This window comes from Monodelphis domestica, chromosome 3 (assembly GCF_027887165.1).
Source record: "Monodelphis domestica isolate mMonDom1 chromosome 3, mMonDom1.pri, whole genome shotgun sequence".
Classification (NCBI taxonomy): Eukaryota; Metazoa; Chordata; class Mammalia; order Didelphimorphia; family Didelphidae; genus Monodelphis; species Monodelphis domestica.
In genome coordinates, this window is record NC_077229.1 from 71,787,443 (window position 1) to 71,811,762 (window position 24,320).

The window sequence follows — 24,320 nt, forward strand, 5'->3', positions numbered from 1 at the left end:
TATTCAGTTTCAGCCCAAGAGCTTATCTATAGCTGCCTCCTTTATGCAAATTCCATAATTTCACCTTTGCCTTTGGTTGTCCTTCTACATGCAATTTAGTAGGTTTCCATTTTGGGGGATGTAGAGTTACAAGAAAGAACTTCCAAACAGTTGGAACTGAATCACATTGTATAGTAGTGAACTCCCTATCACTGGAGAAGTTCAAATAGGGAGGTTTTTGGGGCTTTGAAAGAAGGGATTCCTGCTTCAGGTTAGAATGAGACCATATGACCTTTGAAGATCCTTCCAATTTTGAGATTGTTTATCTTATTTCTTAAGGACTAGAACAGTATACCAATCCTGTGAATGGTGTTGTGGGAAGGGGAATATGTAACAAACGTGAATCATAAAACATAGTAATTACTTTTAATTTAATTCAGTTGTTTGTTGTTCACTATGTGCCTGACCCACTGCTAGTCTCAGTAAGGGACACAGAAGTGAATGACCCTGTTCTGTGGAGCTGTACTAGGCTAGTAAAACACATTGTACAATTTAGTGTCCTTTAGGCTTTCTTCTGCCTCCACCCTTCCTGCTTCTCCCATTTTCTCTTATAATAGGCTAGGAAGGTGTTTTTAGCTCCAGTCTTTGACTTAATTCCTCTCTGTTAAATCTCATAGATTTTGATTCAGTGGTAGATTCTGAAAATTTCTCACTTAAGAAATTATGTGTTTTCATGAATAGAAATTAACTTTTAAGAGGAAGAATATTGCCTGTCCCAGGTATAGAAGTATAGTTTTCTCCTCTTCCTTAAACATTATGCACAGAGAATATATGACACTGTACTGAGCATTTATATTAGCTGGTTCAGGTGAGCTGTAATCCCAGCTATCATGCAGCTAATCTTCTAAGGAGGGGCAGTAGACTAATGGAAGTAGTTTGTTGTAGTGAAGAACCATGTTTTATACTCATGGGTGAAGACCGTACTTGGCTAATAGATGTGTAGCCTTGGACAAATGATTTTTGCCTTCTTTGAATTCTGTGAAATGGGGATAATGATAATTGTACTACCTGTAAAACAGGGTTATTGTGAGGATAATTTTTGAATGAGAATATTTAGAAATTGAGTATTAGATCTTTTTAGTGTCATGCTTAACGAGGACTTAGAGACCATCCATTTCAACTCAACAACAACCGATTACAAATAATTGTTTTTTGTTTTCTTCACTTCAGAATATATATCTCCTCCCTCTCCTACCCAGTGAACTGAACTATCCTTAAAACAGATTTGGAGAGATGGAAGAGTTCAGTGAAAGCAACCACCTGAGTCTGACATTATATGCAGTATTCTACACCATAGGCCACCACCTTTGCAAAGATCATCTATTTTATCAACTCTTTTTGGTCCTGACCTTGGTTACTGTCATTACATAGCATTTAGTTTCAAAGTTTTATTATTGTTGCTTTTGTTTATATTGTAGTTGTATAATATTGTTTTCCTGGTTTGATTATTTCATTTGCATCACTTCATATAAATCTTCCAAAGCTTCTCTGAATTCTTTATATTCACTCTTTGTTACAGTGCAGTGTGTACCACAGTTTGTTTGACCATTCCCCAAATGGCTTTGTTTCCCATTCTTTGCTACCACAAAAAAGTGCTGTATTGGCTATTTGGGGGGATACATAGAGCCTTTCTTTTTGCCATTGATGACCTCTAGGGCTCTGCTTCAAAGGGTAGGGTCATTTTATCTTCATTCCAAATTGCTTTCTATATTAGTTAGACCAATTCACAGTTGGTTTACTCATTTTTAAAGAAATGATTTACACCAGCTTTGCAGTCAAGTCAGTGGTTCAGCTAGCACTAAAGGACAAATGTCTTAATTTGCAATCCAGTTTTCTTCCCATTACATTAGATTGCCTCACATCAAATGAGATAATGTAAAAGTTCTCTGTAAATATAAAGTACCATATAAAGATATGTTATTCATTGCAAAAAGAGAAACTAGATTAAATAGTACAAGCCCTATAGAATTTCAGCTTCTTCTGTATAATGAAGTGAGGGGTAGATGCATCTGTAAGTGAACTCTAAACCATATCATGTGAAGACTGAACAAACAGGAGAATATCCAGGAGAAAAGAGAATTTGGAGGAATATGATTATAATTTTCAAATGTTTGAAGGGCTCACATGTGAGAGAAGGATTATGTTTTTCTACTTGGTCCCAGAGGGCAGAAGAAGGACCTATATATGTATAAGCTGCTGAGAGACATATCAGGTGACATTAGAACACATTTTCTAATATTTAGAGCCACCAAAGAAATGATTTTCATGGGAGGGAGCAAGTTCTTGGTCTCTGCAGGATAGAGGATCTTTGGTCAGAAATGATCTTAGAGGTTGTTTATATTAGGTTTGGTTTGAACTAGATTCTGTAAAAAGGAAAAATTTCCTGGAGAATAGGAATTTAAGGGAAATTACACTCTTAGACGGGAAGAAGAATGACTGGGATTTGTTTTAGCATTCATTCACTTGGGAACTTTCCATGTGAATAGGTTTTGAAGGTTAGAAGAATCCCAACAAAGTGTTCCTCTAGCCTAAATAACTGCCCATTTTGTTGGTACATATACATGAACTTAAGGCATTGTTTGTTACAGTCAGATGACACAGCACCTATAAAACTCCCTGAGGGTCCCAGCGACCAATAGAAGTTTAGCTCTTGGAGTGAAGAAGAGAAAGGTCAGAAGGCCTAAGCTCACATTGCAGGGGTCTGCCATATTATCCTTGGAACAACAGGCCTAAATTTGGAGCCTTGGGTTTTCTGTTGTAAAATGAGAGGAGTGGAACTAGATGAGGTTCAGTGGAGAAAAGCAATGTACATCCGAAGTTGGAGAACTCCAGGGTCAAATTTCAGCTTGGCCATTTCTACCTGTGTAATCTCTGTCAAGTCACTTCCTTTTTCTGGGTTTCAGTTCTCTTAGCTGCCAAAATGATAGAGTTGTACTAGACAGACAACTTCATGTGCTTCTTCCAACTTTAAATCTATGATCCTTTTTTGAGTTTCTTTCATGGAGAAAAGTATTTGATTTTTAGAAATCCTCCATCTTGGGTGAGGTGTATTCTTTTCCCTGAGGGCAGGAGGATGTGGATGAAGTAACCTCAAGATCATTGATTATAGATATCTCAAGGTGAATGGAAGGTCTCTATTTTAAAAATAAATTTTTATTGATATTTTTTGTTTTTATATCACTTTTATTTCTCACTACAGTGAACTTCTTCCCAGCCCTTCCCAGAAAGCCATTTCTTATAATAAAGGATTTTTTGAAAGAGAAAGACAGAAGATAGTTTAAAAAAATTTATAAACATATCAGAAAATCTGACATTGTATGCAATATTCCATACTCACTGTCCTTGATTTCTTTAAAGAAACATAGGCGGTATTTTTTCTTATCTCCTTTTTAGGGCCAACTTATTCCTTCATTCTAAATTTTTCAACATTTGGCCTTGATTGTTTTGTTGGTGTTTCTTTTTATATTGTGATAGTCATAGATTATATTGTTTTCCTGTTTCTACTTACTTTACTTTGCATCATTTCATATGTATCTTTCCATCCTTCTCTATAGTCATCATATTGCTTTTTTACAGAGTAGTAATGTTCCATTATGTGTACCACAATTTATTTAGCCATTCTCCTATAGATAGACATCTATGTTGTTTCTGGTTCTTTGCTACTGTGAAAAGTGCTGCTCTTAATGTTTTGGTGTTTGTGAGGCTTTTGTTTAGTTGTTGTTGATGACTTCCTTGTAGCAGCAGCTGGATGGTACAGTAGATGGACCTGGAGTCAGGACCCAAGTTCAGATTCACCTTTTTTTCAATTAGTTTTTTTTATTCAACCCTTTTCTCCTGGCCCCTCTAGAAGGCAACATCCAACAAAATATATAGATTATGCCTTTCATGTTTCCATTTCTCAGTTCATTCTCTGGAGGTGAACTTTCACAAGTTATTCTTCAAATATTAAATCTGTAGTTGCATATAATGTTCTCTTGGTACTACTTGTTTCACTTTTCATTATCTCATGTAATTCTTTCCAAGTTTTAAAAAAAAATCCACTCATTTCTTACAATGCAGTAGTATTCTATCATAATCATATACAATTTGTTTACCCATTCTCTGATTGATGACCATCCTCTTGATTTTCAATTCTTTGCCATCACAAATAGAACTGTTATAAATATTTTGGAACAATCTAGCTTCTTTTCTTTTTTCTGTGATCTCCTCCAGAAATAGATCCAGCAATGGGTCTAAGGATATATACAGCTTTTTTAGCTCTCTGGGCATAATTCAAAGTTTGCTCTCTAAAATGGTTGGATTGGTTCACAGTTCCACCAATAGTGTATTAGTGTCCCTTCTTTTCTATATCCCCTCTAACATTTGTCATTTTGCCTTTTTTGCCATTTTAGCCAATCTGATGAATATGAGATGATACTTCAGAATTGTTTGGGTTTGCATTTCCTCAATCAGTAGTGATTTAGAGCATTTTTTAATGTCTATATTTGGCTTTGATTTATTCATCCAATATCTGCCTTATCTTTTGCCCATTTATCAATCGGGGGATAGTTCTTTCCATAAATTTGACAATTCTCTATATATTTTCAATGAGACTTCTATTTGAGACATGACAATTTTCCCCCAATTTTCTGCTTTCCTTCTAAATCTTGACATTTGTTTTATTTGGACAACAGCTTATATTTAATGTCCTCAAATTATCATTTTACTTATCACAGTGCTCTCTATCTCTTGTTTACTTATAAATTCCTCTCCATTCCATAAATCTGATAGGTAATATTTTCCCTGTTGTTCTGATAGCTCCTTTTATGTTTAGATCACATCCATTTTGATCTTACCCCTCAGTAAATGATATTAGATGCTGGTCTATACTTAGTTTCTGCCAGACTGCTTTCCAGTTGTCCTGACAATTTTTTACCAAATAGTGATTTCTTATAGTCTGAATCTATATTTTTGTCAAATACAAGATTACTCTAATTTTTTGATGCTTTTTGTTGTATGTCTGTTTTGTTCTACTGATCTACCTTTCTATTTCTTAGCCAGTACTGGATAGTTTTGATAATTACTGCTAACTAATACAGTTTAAAATCTGGTACTGCTATTTTTAAAATTAATTCTTTTGACTATTCTTGATCTTTTGTTCTTCCAAATGAATTTTATTATTTTTTCTAGCTCAATAAAATAAATTTTTTTTGGTAGTTTGATTGGGACGGCATGGAATAAATAGATTAGGTAGAATTGCCATTTAAATTATATTGGCTCTGCCTATCTGTGAACAATTAATATTTCTCCAGTTGTTTAAATCTGACTTTATTTGTGTTTTATAATTATGTTCATATAGTTCCCGGGTTTGTTTTTGCAGTTATACTCCCAGATATTTTATTCTGTCTATGGCTATTTTAAATGGAATATCTCTCTCTAGCTCTTCTTGTAGGGCTTCGTTAGTAGCACATGAAAATGCTGATGATTTATGTGGGTTTATTTTATGTCTTGCTACTTTACTTAAAATTATTGATAGTTTCAACTAACTTTTTAGTTGAATCTCTAGGATTTTCCACAGATACCATTATATCTTCTACAAAAAGAAATAGTTTTATGACCTCTTTGCCCATTCTCATTCCTTCAATTTCTTTTTCTTATTGCTAGTATTTCTCGTACTATGTTAAATAATATTGGTGATAATGGGTTTCTTTGTTTTACTCCTGATTTTTATTGGGAAGGCTTCTAGCTTATTCTAGTATAAATTAATACCTGCTCATGGTTTTAGATAGATGCTTCATGTCATTTTAAGAAAAACTCCATTTATACATATACTTTACAGTGTAATGTATTGTATTTTGTCAAAGGCTTTTTCTCTGCCTCTGTTGATAAAATCATATGATTTTTAAAAATTACTTTTGCTATTAGTATGATCAATTATATTGATAATTTTCCTTATATTAAAACAACCCTACCTTCTTGATATAAATCCTGTTTGATCAAAATGTATAATCTTTGAGATGTATTGTTGTAGTTTCCTAGCTAGTATTTTATTTAGGATTTGTGCGCCCTTTATTCATTAGTGAAATTGGCCTACACTTGTCATTTCTCTGATTTTGCTCTTCCTAATTTAGATATCAGCACCATAGTTGTTTTGTAAAAGTAATTTGATAAAACTCCTTTACTTATCATTTCAAATAATTTATTTAATATTGGATTTAGTCGATCTCCAAATGTTTGGTTGAATTCACTTAATGGAAACTTAAACTCTTACTAGTTGTGACTCTGGGTAAATCACTGAATTGATACTTGCCTGAGATTCCTCAACTGTTAAATGGGGCTGATAGCACATATGTCCAAGGATTGTTGTGAAGATCAAATGAGATAATATTTGTAAAATGCTTGGCATACTGCCTGCAGCAAAATAGGTGATTAATAAATGCTTTGTTTCTCTTCTTTATACCCTGGTCACATGGTATGAACATTTTATTCTCCTTCTACAAATAATTCCAAATTGATTAATGAAAGAAATCTTAATCAAGTTCATTGCTATTTGGGCTGGTGGCATTTTATGGAAAAGGAAGTTGAAGCCCTTAAGGCAGTGACTTGCCTTAAGGTCCCTTAACTAGTATGTAACAGAACTGAGATGGCCATATAACTCTACTGAGTCTCCTTTTATTCTCAGGAATGTGAGCTTATTGAAAAGTATCCATTTTTCTTTCTTTAGGTTATACTAATCAATATATTTAATTACAATGATAACTTTTTAAAATTTTAATTGAACTTTTCTTCTGGTGAGCTCCAAGAATATTCTTATTTACTTTTATCTTCTTGAAATCCCTATGATGTACCAAGGCAGATTTGTATCCCCCTATTATACAGATGCATAAACCTAGGCATAATTAGGTTGACATGACTGCTGCATAGACTTAGACTTAGTGGTGACTTAGGATTTGAACTGTAATCTCTTAGCCAAATGTAGCAACAAAAATTTATTAAACTGATGAAATTCGTGTAATTTTTAAATAAAACTTAATGGTTTTCATGTGATGATCTGAAGGGCTTCTTCCAATTCAGATGTTTATGACTGTACTCTGGTGGTATAAATAATTCCTTTTTTTTTTAACTCCCCAACTAAAATCCTGTCCTTTACTGGAAACCTTCCTCAACACCTCTTAATTCTAGTGCCTTCTCTGTGTTAATTATTTCCTACTTATCTTTTTTGGTAGCTTGTGTGTATATATTTGGGGCAACTAAGTGGCTTAGTGGATGATGCACTGGGCTTGGAATCAGGAAGACTCAACTTCATGAATTCAAATCCAATCTCAGACATTTCCTGGCTAGGTGATGCTTGGCAAGTCACTTAACCCTCTTTACTTCAATTTCCCCATCTGTAAAATGAGGTAGAGAAGGAAATGGCAAACTAGTCTCTGCCAAGAAAACCCCAAATGGGGTCACAAATTGGACAGGACTGAAGTACTCGACAACAATGGCATATATTTGCTTGTTGTCTCCCTCAGATTGTAAGTACTTCGAGGACAGAGATTCTTTGTTTTTGTCTCCTTTTGTAACATCCCCTGGCACATGATGGGCATTTATTCAGTGTTTGTTGATTGTTTGATGGCTCTGAGCTTTAGAAGCCCAAGGGCTCAGGCTGTATTTTTGTTTTACCAGAACTTTGATGTTGGCATGCCTAATGCTATTTTCCCCCTTTTGGCCTTCTTTTAGGAATCTGAGTGCTAGCGAAAATTGAACAATAAAGTGTTTGAATTTAGGAAACTAAAGACAATCATGGAAAATGAACAGAGTACTGAACTGAGAAGCAGAAGCCCCCAGTTATATTTTCAGCAATCTTTCAGTGTGGCTATGGACAAATCTCTTTACTTTAGAGCATTGGTCTTGGAATCAGGCAGACAAGTTAAGATTCTGCCCCACATACTTAACTAGCCATATGACCTTGGGGTAGACACTTAAATCTCTTTCACCTCAGTTTCCTCATCTACAAAATGGAGATGATAATAGCATCTACCTCACAGGGTGGTTGTGAAGTGTTAAAGGAATTTTCTTAATCTTTCCCTCTGTCTCCTTAAGAGGCAAGAGAGCAGTATTTCTAGGTAGAGCAGAACTGACAGGGGTCTGTGAGCCAGAGTTGAAGATTCCATTACCAGGGAGACAAGGGGAGAAGATAAGGAAAGAATACTGGCAGTTGGGGCTCTTTTGCCTCTGGGTCTCAAGAAAGCAGGAGGTCTGTCTCTGAGGCAAGGGGCTACTAATAGTTGACTATTGAGAGTTGGGGTATAGAAACTGATTGAAGGAGTTTGTGAGCTGTGAATGTCTGATTATTTAGGAAGATTATTTAGGGAGGTAGTTAGTGAATCAGTTTTAGATAGTGTAGGTAGTGTAGGTTAGGTAGGCCTGGTCTTGCCAGGCAAGAAGAACCTGTCCTCAGAAGACAAAAGTGGGGTTTTAGAAATTTTAGATAGTATTAGGAATTTAGGTATAGTCATAGGGTATTTGAATAATAATCTCTTTCCTCCTTTTCTATTTTCTATCTGTACTTCTTTCCAAATTAAACTAAGTGTTTTATTCAACTCCTCTTCTCACTTTTGTTGAACTCCTACCGTTTAACCCTTACAGAAGATCAGCTGAGATAACATATAAAAATACATTGCAAACTTTAAAAGCTACATAAATGCTAGCTATTATTGCTGTTTTTATTATTTTCTTAGGAAAGCACTATGAAAATCATAAAGTAGTATATAAATGTGAGTTGTTATAATTATTTGGTATTAAGAAATGGCCCTCAATTTTTTTTTGCTACATATTTCAAGGAGTATTATATTTTTTAAATAAAAAGTTTTAAATTAACTAGCATTCTCTTTCCACCCCATTGAGAACAACAAAAAAGAAAACTCACAACAAATATTCATAGCTAAGCAAAGCAAATTCTTATATTAACTATATACAAAGATTAATTTCATTTTAGATCTGCAGTCTTTTACTTCTCTGCCAGGAAATTGGAGGTATGCTTCATTATGAACCCTTTGGAATTGTGGCTGGTCATTGTGTTGATTAGAGTTCTCAAGTCTTTCAAAGTTATTTTTCTTTATAATATTATTGTCTGAAAAAAATTTTTAAACCGTTCCTTCCAAATACTGTGTATTGGTTCCAAGGCAGAAGAGTGGTAAGGGCTAGGCAGTGGGGGTTAAGTGACTTGACCAGGGTCACACAGCTGGGAAATGTCTGAGGCAATTTGAGGAAATTTGAACTGAGGACCTCCCATCTTTAGGCCTGGCTCTCAACTCACTGAGCCACCCAGCTGCCCCCTGAATTGTTTTTTTTTTTAATACTGTTCATTTTTACTTTATGTCAATTCATATAAGTATCAATTTTTCTGAAATAATTTGTAATTTCTTAGGCTAAATAATATTTTGGTCATGTTATATATTACATGACTATATTTCATTTATCTGTTATAGTTTATTTAGAATATTTCCAGGAGAGAGACACTTCCTTAGTTTCCAGGTTTTTTTTTTCCCTACTAAAAAAAGAGTAGCTATAAATATTTTCATCTTTTTGGGTTCTAGGTCTAGTAGCCTGGTGACATAGTAATATATAGTATTCCAGAATGACTATACCAGTTTACTAGTAGGGCATTAGTGTGCATATTTCTCTGTAGTTCCTCCAACAATTTCAGTTTTTCTTTTTAAAAAAATTACTTTGCTAATCTGATGATGCTAATAATGATGAGAAGAGATCTCAAAGTAGCTTTAATTTGCATTCCTCTAGTTATTTGTTACACAGGAACATTTTACTGCCTGTTTCATATGCTTTGATTATTCCTAATAGGGGAATGGCTCAGTCTTATAATTTGAAATCAGTTCCTGATGAATCTTGTATGTAAAAGCTTTATCAGAGGAACCTGTGGCAAAGATTTTTTTTCTTCAGTTACTTGTCTTTTTAAAATTTTTGTTAAAAAATTTTTTTATTCAGTCAACAAACATTTAGCCAGGTAGCTTGCTAATAACCATTAAGGATATGAAAAAAGGGAAGACAGTCCCTACTTTCAGGGAATTCATAGTAAAATATGGGAGGCAACACACAAACAAGTACATACAATCAAACTATATACAGAATAAATTGAAAATAGTCAAGAGAAGGAGGACACTAGAATTAAGAGTGATCATGAAAGGCTTCCTGTAAGAAGGTGAGATTTTAGCTGTGATTGCAGGATGCTCTAGAAGCTAAGAATTGAAATGAAGAGGGAGAACATTCCAGGAATTGGGGACAGACAATGAAAATGCCTAGTATTGGGAGATGGGAGTGTCTTTTTAAAAAAATTAATTTATTTAGAATATTTTTCCATGGTTGCATGATTCATGTTCTTTCCCTCCTCTTCTTTCCTCCCAGGGAGGCCCTGAGCTGATGAACAATTCTACTGGGTTACATGTATCATTGTTCAAAACTTATTTCCATATTATTTGCAATAGAATGATCATTAAAGTAAAAATCCCCAATCAAATCCTCATTGAACCATGGGATCGATCATATGTTTTTCTGTTGCGTTTCTGCTCCCACAATTCTTTTTCTGGATGTGGATAATGTTCTTTCTCATAAGTTCCTCTCAGTTGACCTGGATCATTGCATTGCTACTAGTAGAGAAGTTCATTACATTTGATTGTACCATAATGTATCAGTCTCTGTGTATAATGTTCCCCTGGTTCTGCTCCTTTCACTCCACTTCAGGTCCTGGAGGTCTTTCCAGTTCACATGGAATTCCTCCAGTTCATTATTTCTTTCAACACAATAGTATTCCATCACTATGAGATACTACAATTTGTTCAGACATTATCCAATCAATGGACACCCCCTCATTTTCCAATTTTTTGCCACTACAGAGAGCATAGCTATAAATATTTGTGCATGTATTTTTCCCTTTTGTCTCTTTGGGGTACAAACCCACCAGTGGTATGGCTAGATCAAAGGGCAGGCATTCTTTTAAAGTCCTTTGGGCATAGTTCCAAATTGTCCTCCATATTGGTTGGATCAATTCACAACTCTACCAGCAATGCATTAATGTCCCAATTTTGCCACATCCCCTCCAACATTTATTATTTTTCCTTTACTATCATATTGGTCAATCCACTAGGTGTGAGTTGTTTTGATTGCATTTCTCTAATTATGAGAGATTTAGAACACCTTTTCATGTGTTTTTTGATAATTTTTATTTCTTTACCTGAGAACTGCCTATTTATGTCCCTTGCTCATTTATCGATTGGGGAATGGCTTGATTTTTTTTTTTTTGGTATAATTGACTTAGCTCCTTATAAATTTGAGAAATTAGACCTTTGTCAGGTTTTTGTTATAAAGATCTTTCCCCCAATTTGTTGCTTCCCCTCTAATTTTGCTTGCATTGGTTTTGTTTGTACAAAAATAATTTAATATAATCAAAATTATTCATTTTACATTTTGTAATATTCTCTTATCTCCTGCTTATTCTTAAATTCTTTCCTTTCCCATGGATCTGATAGGCATACTATTCTATGTTCACCTAATTTACTTATAATTTCCTTCTTTATATTTAAGTAATTTACCCATTCTGAATTTATCTTGGTATAGGGTGTGAGATGTTGATCTAAACCTAATTTCTCCCATACTGTTTTCCAATTTTCCTAGCAGTTTTTGTCAAATAGAGGATTCTTGTCCCAAAAGTTAGGATCTTTGGGTATATTGTACACTATTTTGCTGAGGTCATTTACCCCAAGTCTATTCCATTGATCCTCCCTTCTGTCTCTTAGCCAGCATCAATTGTTTTCATGATTACCACTTGATAGTACAGTTTAAGATCTGGTACTGCTAGGCCTCCATCCTTCACTTTTTTTTTCATTAGTTCCTTTGATTTTTTTTTAACCTTTACTTTCCATCTTGGAATCAATACTACATATTGATTCTAAGTCAGAAGAGTGATATGGGCTAGGCAATGGCTGGGTAAGTGACTTGCCTGGGGTCACACAGCTGGGAAGTATCTGAGGCCAGATTTAAACTTAGGACTTCCTGTCTCTAGGCCTGGCTCTCAACCCACTGAGCTACCCAGCTGCTCCCTACCCTTGATATTCTTGATATTTTGTTCTTCTAAATGAACTTTGTTTTTTCTAATTCAATAAACAAATTTCTTGGTTGTTTGATAGGTATGGCACTGAATAAGTAAATTAGTTTGGGTAGGATTGTCATTTTTATTATATTAGCTCATCATACCCACGAGCAATTAATGTTTTATTATTTAGATCTAGTTTTAATTGTGTGGAAAGTATTTTGTAGTTGTATTTTTATAATTCCTGTGTTTGTCTTGGCAAATAAATCCTTAGTTATTTTGTATTGTGTAGGGGATTTTAAATGGAATTTTTCTTTTTAACTCTTGCTGCTGAGTTGTTTTGGAAATATATAGAAATGCTAGATGGGAGTGTCTTAATGGAGGAACAGCAAGGAAACCAGTGTCACTGAATTCAAAAGTAAATGGTAGAAGGAGGTGTTAGCTGTTACTTAACAAACCTTTATATTCTCTCTTTTACCTCATTAAAAAAAAATCCTCAAGCGAAATAGATGTTGTTGGATAAAACAAATTCCCACATTGGTCATATCAAAACAATATTCCATTCCATAACTTGAGTCCATTATCTTTCTGACAAGAGGTAGATAATATTCATCATGGGTCTTCTGGAATCATGGTTGGTCATTGCATTTGATCAGAGTTCTGAATTCTGAATTTCAAAATTGTCTTTATAATGTTGTATAAATTGTACTCCTGGTTCTGCTCACTTCATTCTGCATCAGTTCATATGTCTTTCTAGGTTTCTCTGAGGTTGTCTCTTTTGCCATTTCTATTTGCCATAATTTGTTCAGTTCTTTGCCACTGTAGCTATTATAAATATTTTCATACATATGGATCCTTTCCCTAATTTTTTAAATTCTTTCTGGAGTATAGGCCTAGTAGTGGTATCTTCTTATCTAAAGAATGCATAATTTAGTAATTTTTTGGGAATAGTTCTAAATAGTTTTCCAGAATAGCAGGGTCAATTTGCAGCCCCACTAGCAGTGGGGCTTATTTTCTGCTTATTTTCCTAAAGCGCTTCCTTTCTGTCAGTTTTGCTAGTCTGATGAGTATGAGGTAGAACCTTACTTTATTTGCATTTCTGTAATTATTATTGGTTTGGAGCATTTTTATATGGCTTTAATAGTTTGATTCTTCCTTTGAAAACTGTTTATATCTTTTGACCTATCAATTGAGGAATGGCTCTTATGCATTTAAATAAATTCTTTATATATCTTAGAAATGAGACTTAGGGTAGCTCAGTGGATTGAGAGAGCCAGGCCTAGAGAGATGGGAGGTCCTAAGTTCAAATCTGACCTCAGACACTTCCTAGCTGTGTGACCCTGGGCAAGTCATTTGACCCCCATTGCCTAGCCCTTACCTCTCTTCTGCCTTGGAGCCAATACACAGTATTAACTCCAAGACAGAAGGTAAGGGTTTAAAAAAAAAAAAGAAATGAGACTTATCAGAGAAGCTTGCTGCTAAGATGTTTTCCCTAGATGCATTCAGCCTACTTCATACCCTCTGTTTAAAAAAAAATTATTTTTTCATTTAGTAAAAATCTATCTTCTCTCCCAATGTCCTCTTTCCTCCTTTGAAAGAAAGAAAACAAAACCCTTGTCATAAATATGCATAGTCAAGCAAAACAAATTCCTTTATTGGCTATGTTTTATTTGTATTGCAAAAGTATATTCACAGACAGACAGACACACACACACACACACACTGAGATGCATACATATATACACAGAGTAGGATCCTGTGTCTCTGTCTCTTTAGCTAGCTATATTTATATAGTTAGTCCTTCCACATCATAACTTTCCCCATCTAGGTTTCAGTATTCCATAGGCCAGCATAAGAAATGAAATAGGAATTTTTGGGGAGTTTTGTGGAAGCTATAGACATATAAAGGCCTGCAGACAACACACAAAGTTTAGAAACACAGAAATGCATAAAATACACGTATAGCATTATAATATACACGATTTCTTTTTTAAAGTTAAAATAAGTAAAAAGTTAAAGTGTACCAAAAGAATGCAAAATCCAGAAAACCACACACAAAGGCTAGCAATGTAAATATATCTTTAAAAGTTTAGTAACTTATAAATGTATATAAGGTACTGTAAACATCTCATAAAAGAAAAATTCCAATTTTTTCTCTGGTAAAAAGGGAGAACCAAAAAATTTTGTGTGGTTTTTCCAGATCTAACCTCAAGATAAGGAAGGAATTACCTCTGTGTGCATGTGTGTGTGTATATGTATCTGTATATACACATATGTAGCTAAGTATATACATACATAAAGAAGAATATGGTGGTGAGAGAGAAATGAGCTCAGTACTAGTGTATTAGAACATTAGGTTTAGTATATTCCCTTACCCAAAGCCTAATCACCAGTCTTCTCTTTTCTTTCCATGTAAAGTCCTCTTTATTAGTTTTTTTTTTTTTAGGAGTAATTCTTACCCTAATCCACCCTTTCATTCCCCTTTTGGCTTTACCTCCTGCTTCCCTGTTGAATGAAATGCATTTCTGCACTCAAGTGTGTGAATGTATATTTGCATTCGTGTATATTTTTCCTTTTTTGATCATTTCAGATTAAAGTGAGTTTCAAATGTCTCCCTCCACAAAGTGCCCCTCTACTTGTTTGTAAGGGTGTTCCAAAAATCTTAGTAAAGTTTTAAGCTTATAACATCTTCTGTTTGTGCACAATTGTGTGATAACTTCCTCCAACCTTCCTCTCATGTTTCCTCTATCTAGTATCTTTCCCCCTTCTTTTGAGGTCATTAAAACAAAAATAACATTCTTAGATTCTTTTTTATTAGATTTCCTCTGTGATGGGGGTGGGGGATGGGACGGACAGACATGTGCCGTCTCCTCATATTAGAGTATAAACAGTTCATCCTTATTACTATATGATTGCTTGTTCATATTTACTTCTTTATATTGCTCTTGACTACTGTGTTTGTATTTCAGAGTTTATATGCAGTTTCTAGTCTTTCATTAGGAATGCCTAGAAGTCTTCTATTTAATTTTTTATTTGACCCCCAAACACTTTTTTGCTATAATGTTTTGGGGGGTTCTTTCAGAAGATAACTAGTGGACTCTTTCTGTTTTCACTTTTCTCTGGTTCAAAAGAATTTGGATGGGTTTGTGGTTTTTTGGGGGGGGGGGGAATACAGTGTTTATTCCCCTTTTTTTGGACTCTGGCTTTCAAATAGTCCAGTGGTTTTTAAATTATCTTTCCCTGATCTGTTTTCCAGGTCACTTGTTTTCATACGAGATACCTTATACTTCTATTTTTTCATAAACAGAAACTTCTCTTTGGTTCATTCTAATTTTCAAGGTATCTTTTACTTGGGTAAGGTTTTGCGCTTCTTGTGCTAAGATGTTATTCCCTTTCCAGTTCTTCCATAACTTTAATTTCTTTTGTAGTTTTTAAACTTGTTGCTCTTATTTCTTTTCTAGGTGATTTCTCTAGTGTTTTTCATTTAATTTATGAAAACAATTTTAGCTCTTTCTTTTTTGAAAATTCTCTCTTTTTTTCTGGTTGAACCTGTGCCCATGTTGTGATTTTTTTTTTTGAGTTTTTGCTTGCAGATGTTTTAGAGTCATTCCCGTTTTCTGAGTTTATGACTTGACACATCACTGTCACCATAATAGCTGTTTATTGGGGAAAGGTTTTTTTCCCTCCCTCATACTTCCTGACTTTGAACTTTATGTTAGGGCCACGTTCTCCTCAGTTCTGGAAGGAATGTCTGTATTATACTTTGTCCTATTTTGTGTTCTTTTAGCTATTGCTGCTACTTTTTAGAGGTACTGAGTATATAGTGTTATACCAGGATCTCAAGGATAGTTCAGGGTGGGTCCTACAGGTTTTTATTGCACTTAGATAAATCAGTCTGAGTGCTGACCTCCTGTCCTGAGCTCTACAAGTTCCAGCCTAGGTTTGGATCTGAACAATATAAATGCAGGCTTGTCCCTGTTTGGAACTCCAGTAGACTGTTACTAGACTTGGGTACTGTCAGCCAGCTGGAAAGCTCTGCAGATTCATATTGACAGAACTGCCAGTCCTCTTTAGTATGGGCTTCTGTCTCTGATTATTCAGCGGCAGGCTTCAGACCAACCTGAGGACTATCTATGTGAGACCCAAGTCCCATCTTAGGATCATGGGTACAGAGCTTCTGTTTGCTCTTTGTTTAGTACAAGGCTTAGGGTCCTCTACCACTTCTGGCCCTAGGCCATTTGACAAATATTTACTAAATGAATTTTTAAAAGACTTAGTTCTATTTAATATATTCATACAACTAGGTGGTATGATGGATAGAGCACTGGACTTGAATTCAGGAAGACTCATCTTCCTGATTTCAAATCCAGCCTCAGACACTTCCTAGCTGTGTGACCCTTGTTAGTCACTGAACCTGCTTGGCCTCAGTTTCCTCATATGTAAAATGAGCTAGAGAAGGAAATAAATGGCCATTCCATTATTTTTCCCCAAAAAAAAACAAACCAAAAAACAAACAAATTAAGTCCAGTGGAGTCAGGCATGATTGGAAATGACTGAACAATAACAAATATATTAACACTTTCAAACAGCTTTTAGTTCATTTTGGGTTAACTGTATTACTGGTGCTCATGTTCAGGCACAGGTACCCTCCTCAGGTTGCATTGGATCACTGGGGAGTGATTAACAAATATACCATTTGACACCCATTGCAAAATGTTTCGCTCTTCCCTGGGAATCTGGGACCTGTTCATTCCCTGGTGCATAATCTTGGGCAGGTCATCTTTTACTCTAGAAAGGTTGTGAGCCTGGCCCTTCCTGACTATATCCTGTCCCCAGCATCTACAGGACCCCTTTGTCTCCCTTTGTTATCTTGGACTGTAAAAAAATGAGTCACTGACTTTCTTCTTGGATTTCCCAATCAGTATTTGATCTAGTGCATTTTCTAGACCTCTGAGACATAGTTGTTGACTCTACTACTTTCTGCTTTGCCACCTTGAATGGTAATTTGTTTCTCTTCTAATATTAACTCAATTGGTTTTGTTTGCATGAAAAATTTTAAATATTATATAATCAAAACTGCCCATTTTATCTTCTGACACCCACTCTGTCCTTTGTGTAATGTCAATTCTTCCCCTAACTATACATCTAAAAGGTAATTTTTTTCTCTTATGCCTCTAAATTTGTATCATTTAAAAAAAATTGAAGCCATATATCCATTTGGAATTTGCCTTGATATATGCTATATTTGTCTAGCAATGGGGGAAATCATAATGTGGAAGGGATAATTATCATTGGGGGAAAATTAAAATTTGGTAAAAAAAAATTATTTGTGTACACCTACTTCTATTAAACTGTTTTCCAGTTTCCTAGCACTTTTTGTTAACTACCAAGTCATCATTGCAGAAGAATGTATTTGGGTTTATCTAACACTATGCTACTGTGCTTGTTTCTCTTTATACATTGTATATTTAATCTGTTCTTCTGCTTAATCTTTTTATTTTTCAACTGGTTCCAACATGTTTTGATGAATATTGCTTTGTGGTATAGTTTGAGATCTGGAACTGCTAGACCCCTTTCTTTCCCACTTTTCCCCACTATTTCCCTTGAGATTCTCCACCTTTTATTCATCCTTTTACATTTTGTTATTTTTTCTAGTGTAATTGTTATGACAAATAAGCAAATTCATTTTGGTGGTATTATAGTGGTAGTCTCTCGGTGACCGAGAATGACAATTGTCTTTGTGCATTATCATCTATTGATGTACCCTCATATGGCTTTGAAGTCCAAAGGTGGTATTATAATTTTTATTATAGTGGTATGACCTGCACATGAGCAGTGAATATCTCTGCCCCCCTCCCCACCCCTTTCTTTTCCCCTTACCTTCTGACTTAGAATAGATATTAAAATCTTGTGGTAAGGGCTAGGCAATTGGGGAGTAAGAGATACCTGAAACCAGATTTGAGCCCAGATCCTCCAGACTCCAGACCTGGTGCTCTATCTGTGCTACCTAGATGCTCCCCTTTATTTCTATAAAGTGTGTTTTGTGGTTGAATTCTCATTGTTCCTGGATGTTTCCTGTTAGATGGATTCTCAAGTGCCTACACATTATGTAATTATTTTAAATTGTATTTCTCATTCTATTTTTTCTGTTTTGTTGATAAATATATAGAAATACTAATAATTTATGTGGACTTATTTTACTTTCTGTGTAGCATACCAGGCATGTTGGCATTTGGGAAGTATGATTGATGTATTGATATTGTACTACCAGACACATGGTTAGACCTCTAGATGTTAAAGGGACAGTCCTAGGCACTAGCAAAGGACAGGCAAATTCATGGGCTGGCGCTTGATGGGGACAAGTAATGAGTACTTTCATTAACATAGCATGGTTAGAATTAGGCAGGTGCTCTGCTGGGACTACATTCATTTGCAAAGTGCAGGATGGATTAAACTCCGCCTCTTTGATCTCATCATTGTCAATTCTACCAATATTAAAACCTATGTCATGTTACGTATATACGTTCCTAAAACCCTCAATAAATCCTGGGAACAAGCGCGAAACTCCTCTCTTTCTAACTGCTCTCTTACCAGCTCTCTTACTAGCTCTCTCGCCCTTCATTTCCTCTCTCCCTCTGTTCCCTCCCCCTTACTCTCTTGCTTCACTAGATCCCTTTCCTAGCCACGTGGTTGCCCCAGTGCCTACTATTGCTATAGAGGCACCAGGAGTTGAGACCCCACTTTCCTAGCGACTTGGTCGCCAAAGCAGACTCTCTTGTCTAGGAGTATCAGGGAGTTGATACTCCCCACCTATTCTCTTATTTCTCCTATTTCCTCGGTACTCCCCATGTGTTTCTGCTTTTGTCTGAGTCATTATTATTCTCCCATTTCCTTAGCCTCCTCTCCCCATCTCAGGTCATTACCTACAGATAAATGTTATAGGACTCCCGAGGGGGGTCACTATATCCTGCAACATTACTAATTTGCTTCAGCTAACATTTTAGATGCCTAAAGGGTTCTCAATATAAACCATAATATCTGCGAAAACAGTGTTTCCTTTTTGTTTGTGTTTATAGATTTCTTTTTCTTGTCTTATTGCTATAGAAAGCACTCTTAAGTAGTCATAATTATAATGGACATTTTTTACTTAAATCGGATCTTATTAGAAAGGCCTCTAACTTTTCTCATAGAAGAAAACTTGGTAGACAACACTTTGTTACATGGAATCAAGTGCTTTTTTATAGTTAACAAGTACAGTAACATCATACATTCTCAGCACCGATTGGTCAGTTGTGTCTGTAAAGATTTTTTTGCTGTAGAAAATCATTTGTGAAAGCCTGCTTGTTCTCATAAGGTGCACTTTCAATGTGGATGAAAATTACTCATAAAGATAATGGAGTAGCTAGGGTGGCACAGTGGATAGAGTCAGCCATTTTCTAGTTGTGTAAACCTTGGGCAAGTCACTTAGCCCTGTCTACTTCAAATAAATAAATATTTGATAGAGACCGGAAAAATGTGCATATGGGTCAGTTATTGATGTTTTCTTCATCACATTCCTTTGGCAATAATAAAGCCTTTTTTTGTTTTTCTTTTTTACCCCCAAATGTTTTGGCTGTCTTGAAGCGATCCTTCCATAGTCCTCAAAATTGTTTCTTCTAGCATTTACTTATTTGTATTAACACATGAGGTGTTGAACACTAGCTCCAACATTCTGTTTTTCTGATTATTTTTTCATTTACTACATAATTGTATTTTTTATCAACTACTTTAGGAATTCAGTTGGAAGATGTGTTGATCTAAAAAGATAAATTCTGTGTTTTGTTGATATATGTTAATTTTTTTTTTAAACCCATACCTTCCATCTTGGAATCAATACTGTGTATTGGTTCCAAGGCAGAAGAGTGGTAAGGGCTAGGCAATGGGGGTCAAGTGACTTGCCCAGGGTCACACAGCTAGGAAGTGTCTGAGGCCAAATTTGAACCTAGGACCTCCCATCTCTAGGCTTGTCTAACAATCCACTGAGCCACCCAGCTGTCCTCTTGCTTCTGTTTTTCTGCCTTCTCCTAAATTATGATTCTGTGTGGCCATTGAACTATGAGTTCTATGAGAACTAGAATTCATTGTATTCTTTTATATCTTCCTCTCTTGTAAGAATATAGGATTAGCTCTTTGCTGCAAAGCAAAGCAGGCGATCCTACAGGGCAGAAGTAAGGGTAAGATTCCGGAGCTCTGGGGAAGGGATTTAGTACTCTGACTTTGGGGGTTAAGATTAGATCTTCCAATTCCCTTCCTTTCCTTCCCTTAGTATAAATAGTTAGATAATTATATTTATTTATCTATGTGGTTATTCTAATTATTTCACTTCTTTACTGAGCAGGGTACTCAATTTAATATTTGTTTCAATTTTAATATTTCATAGCACTTTCATAATACCATATGAATGAATGAATGTATAGTTTCATTGTAGTGTAATGTAATGTACACCATACTTGAATAGACTCAAGACTTGCCATGTAGATACTGAATTGGCCACTTATTAGTTGGCTACTTACCCTCACTGACCTTGATTTACTTATCTGCAAAATAGGGATAATAATACTAGCACTATCTACCTTAGAGGATTGAGAAAAGCACTTTGCAAACTATAGGGCTATTTGAATGTAAGTTATCATATGGATTAGTGCAATATAGTAATATCTTCACCTATGGTAATTAATTTCTTGAAGGTGAGGAGTTTGTCTTTTGGTTCTGTATCTGTTTTGGTGCTGGGGATAAAGGATATCCTGTTTACTTTATTGTGAGAGATGTGTTTGAGGCTTTGGGGGGGTGGGGATTTGACCTGGGGTGAGTAGGAATATGCTTCAGAGCAGGGTTTTATTGTCATATGTCCTAAAATGGTTTTGATATTTATCAGAAATATTTCCCCAACCTTTCTTTCACAGTACTTTCATCATCCTAATGCCACACTAACATAGCATTTTATAGATATCAAAGTGCTATATATATGTATATATGTCTACATATACATATGTATATAATTGGATTCTTATAATATGTTAGATAAATCATGTAAATATTTAAGGATAAGGGCATGAGGCTCAAAGAGATGAAAAAAGACTTGCTTATGGACATAGGGCCAAGAATTGATAGGCTCAATTCCCAGCTCTAAGTGTTTGATTCCAAGTACATTGTCTCTCATCAGTTAGTTCATAGATTTTATTTTGTCACATAATTAATTGGGCAGACATATTTTTTTACTAGCTCATAAACTCCTTGAAAACTCTAGAGAGAGTCTTTTCTTTTGGAAAGTAAACTCCCCCCTCTTCTCAAATTAGCACATAGTAGGCCTTAAGTGAATATTCATCTTATCTTTTTTTTTTTTAACCCTAACCCTTCCTCTTAGAATCAGTACTGTATATTAGTTCCAATTAGGCCTGTGATGAACCTATGGCATGTGCGCCAAAAAGGGCACACAGAGCCCTCTCTGTGGTCATCTCTGCAGTTGCTCTCCAGAGTTTGTTACTAGAAAATCAGAGGGACTTTGTGTAGAGCTGTTCCCTTCTCCCTCTCCATGGGCCTGAGGACATTCCTTACTTCACCTGCCCCTCTGCCCAGCAGCCCAATGGGAGCACTTCCTCCCTCCCCTGTCTGGGGTAAGGCACTGGGGGGGACTCACATGCTGGCGGGAGGGAGGGGCCGGCCACAGCACAGACAGCAGCAGCTTTTGAGTCTGTGGTGCAGGTGATCCATGGTGGGGTTGGAGAGGAGCTAGGTTTGAGAGGAATATAGCTTACTAGCATGGGGCAGAGCTGGAGGGGAGCAGAGCTGAAGGGGAGGAAAGCACTAGGGCCACTCTCCCCCCCCTCCACATGCACCTCTCATCACCCACCCCTATGCCCAGTGGCCTAATGGGAGCACTTCTTTCCTCCCTATCTGGGGGTGTGTGGTGCATAAGGTTATATGGGGTAGGATGGGGTGTGGCACTCACTCTCTGGGGGTGGGTGGGCAAGCATGGAACTTGGTCTGGGGGGTGGGACCTGGCATTTTATCTCTAAAAGGTTTGCTATCACTGGGCTAGGCAATGGGAATTAAATGACTTGCCCAAGGTCAGGCAGCTAGGATCTGTATAAAGCCAGATTTGACCCCAGGGCCTACCATCTCTAGGCTTGGCTTTCAATTTACTGTGCCATCCAGCTGCCCCTAGTATTCATTAATTTGACAAACATTTGCTAAACTAATTTTTGCCAAAGCTGCTTACTTAGTTGAATTAATATGTTTAAATTTTCAAATAGTTTTATGCTCTTTATGGTTTAACTGTATCTTTGCTGTTTGTGTACATTTGTTTCATTCATTCAATAATAAACCTGCTCTGTAAAAATATCTGTGTGTGTGTGAGGGGAAAATGATGAATAAAACGGGGTTCGTGCCTATACTGAAACCAATTTAGTGGAATGATAGAACATTCATTTAAATAGCTATGGTATACAATTGAACAGAATTGCACAAGAAGTTGAATAAAGAGCCTGCTTGTCTGGGTTTGGAGCTGACAATCATCAGAAGACCTTTTGGCTGTTATTTTATTAGCTAGTCCTTGAGGAATGAGTAACATGTCAACAGGCAAAAATATTGAGAGATTGGGACAGATAGTCCAGGCATAGGGCACTGGGCAAGCAAGGTGGGAGAGCACACAAATTTTAGGGTGGGGTCCAGTATGTTCTGAAAATAGTATATAAGAAGGAAAGCAGCATGAATCAAGGTTGGGTTGGAAAGTTGGGTCCAGATTGTTTGAGGACCTCAGTTTTGAACTACAGCTTTCAGACATTTGTTTCAGTTACTTTTGTTCCCCTTTCCTGTTGCTTGGCTTTTTGTTATTCCCTATTTCCCCCACAAGCTTTAATTGAAGCATCAAATTTCTTTTTGGTTTCCTTTCCTTTCTTAGTACAGATACTGCTTTATCCACATGATCTTTAGAGCATCCTTTTGTGAAGTCATGTGGTTTTAGTCTAGCATTCTTTTGAAGAAAAATGATTTGCTCTACTTTATTTCTCTTGGGATATTCTAGTGGCCCCATTAACTTTATCCTTTACATATCAAACTTAGTTCTTCTTCCTCCCCAAACACCTTAATTTTTCTGTGAACAAGCAGGATGTCTTACTAGTCAAGGGTATAGACACATAAAACTAGATATGGCATGGTATAATTGGCAGAGACCTGGATTAGAAATAATGAGAGAGGTTCTAAACCCAATAATTTGCTATGGGACTTTGATCAAGTCACTTTCTGATTTTTCTTTTAAAAAGTGACAGGTTAGATTAAATCATCTCTGAAGTCCCATATCATTCATTTTATGATTTATGTTTCTTTTTTGTTTAAAAATTAAGTTTTGTTTTTTCAATTTTCAAACATTTTTCCCCTCTCAACTTCATGGGGGGGGGGGGGGAAGCAAAACTCAAAACAAATTTCTATATATCTGTTTGGGGATTTATTGCAGGAGGTGATATGTGGGTTCTTTCATTGTCTGTTTTGCCGTCCTGTTTAAGAATATCAGGGCAGTTTTCTTGGATAATTTCTTATAATATGATATCTAGGCTATTTTTTGGTCATGACTTTCAGGTAGTCCAATAATTCTAAAACTCTCTCTCCTGGATCTATTTTCCAAGTCAGTTTTTTTTAATGAGACATTTCATATTTTCTTCTATTTTTTCATCCTTTTTATTTGTTTCTTGATGTCTCATGAAACCATTAGCTTTGATTTGCCCAATTCTGATTTTTAAAGACTGACTTTCTTCCATGATCTTTTGATTCTTCTTTTCCATTTGGTCCATTCTACTTTTCATGGTACTCTTTTCTTCATTTGAATTTTTTGCCTTTTTTCCAGTAGGTCAATTCCGATTGGCTTTTTGTGCCTTTTCCCCCTTTATCTTATTTGATTTTTTAATTCCTTTTTGAGTTTTTCCAGAGCTTGTGACCAATTCCCATTGTGTGTGTGTGAGTGTGGAGATTTTGCATGTGTTTGCTTATATCTCACCATTTTCCTGTTAGTTCTCTGTTCTTTGCTCTTTTTCCCTGTAGAAATTTTCAAGGGTCAAGAGTTGTTTTTTTTTTTGTTTGGCTGCCATTTGCTCATTTTCCTACCAGTAGACAGGGAAATCTGCATGTTGCTGGACATTTCTAACTTAGCTTCCAGCTCACAGGGTTTTGCCCTATGGCTGTC

At 35.8% G+C, this 24,320-nt stretch overlaps 1 protein-coding gene across 1 annotated transcript in view; it reads left to right on the forward strand.

Moving 5' to 3' along the window:
* The window catches only part of GNA11 (G protein subunit alpha 11), an 82,559-nt gene that overhangs the window by 10,828 nt on the left and 47,411 nt on the right, over positions 1-24,320 (forward strand). The window lies entirely within an intron of this gene.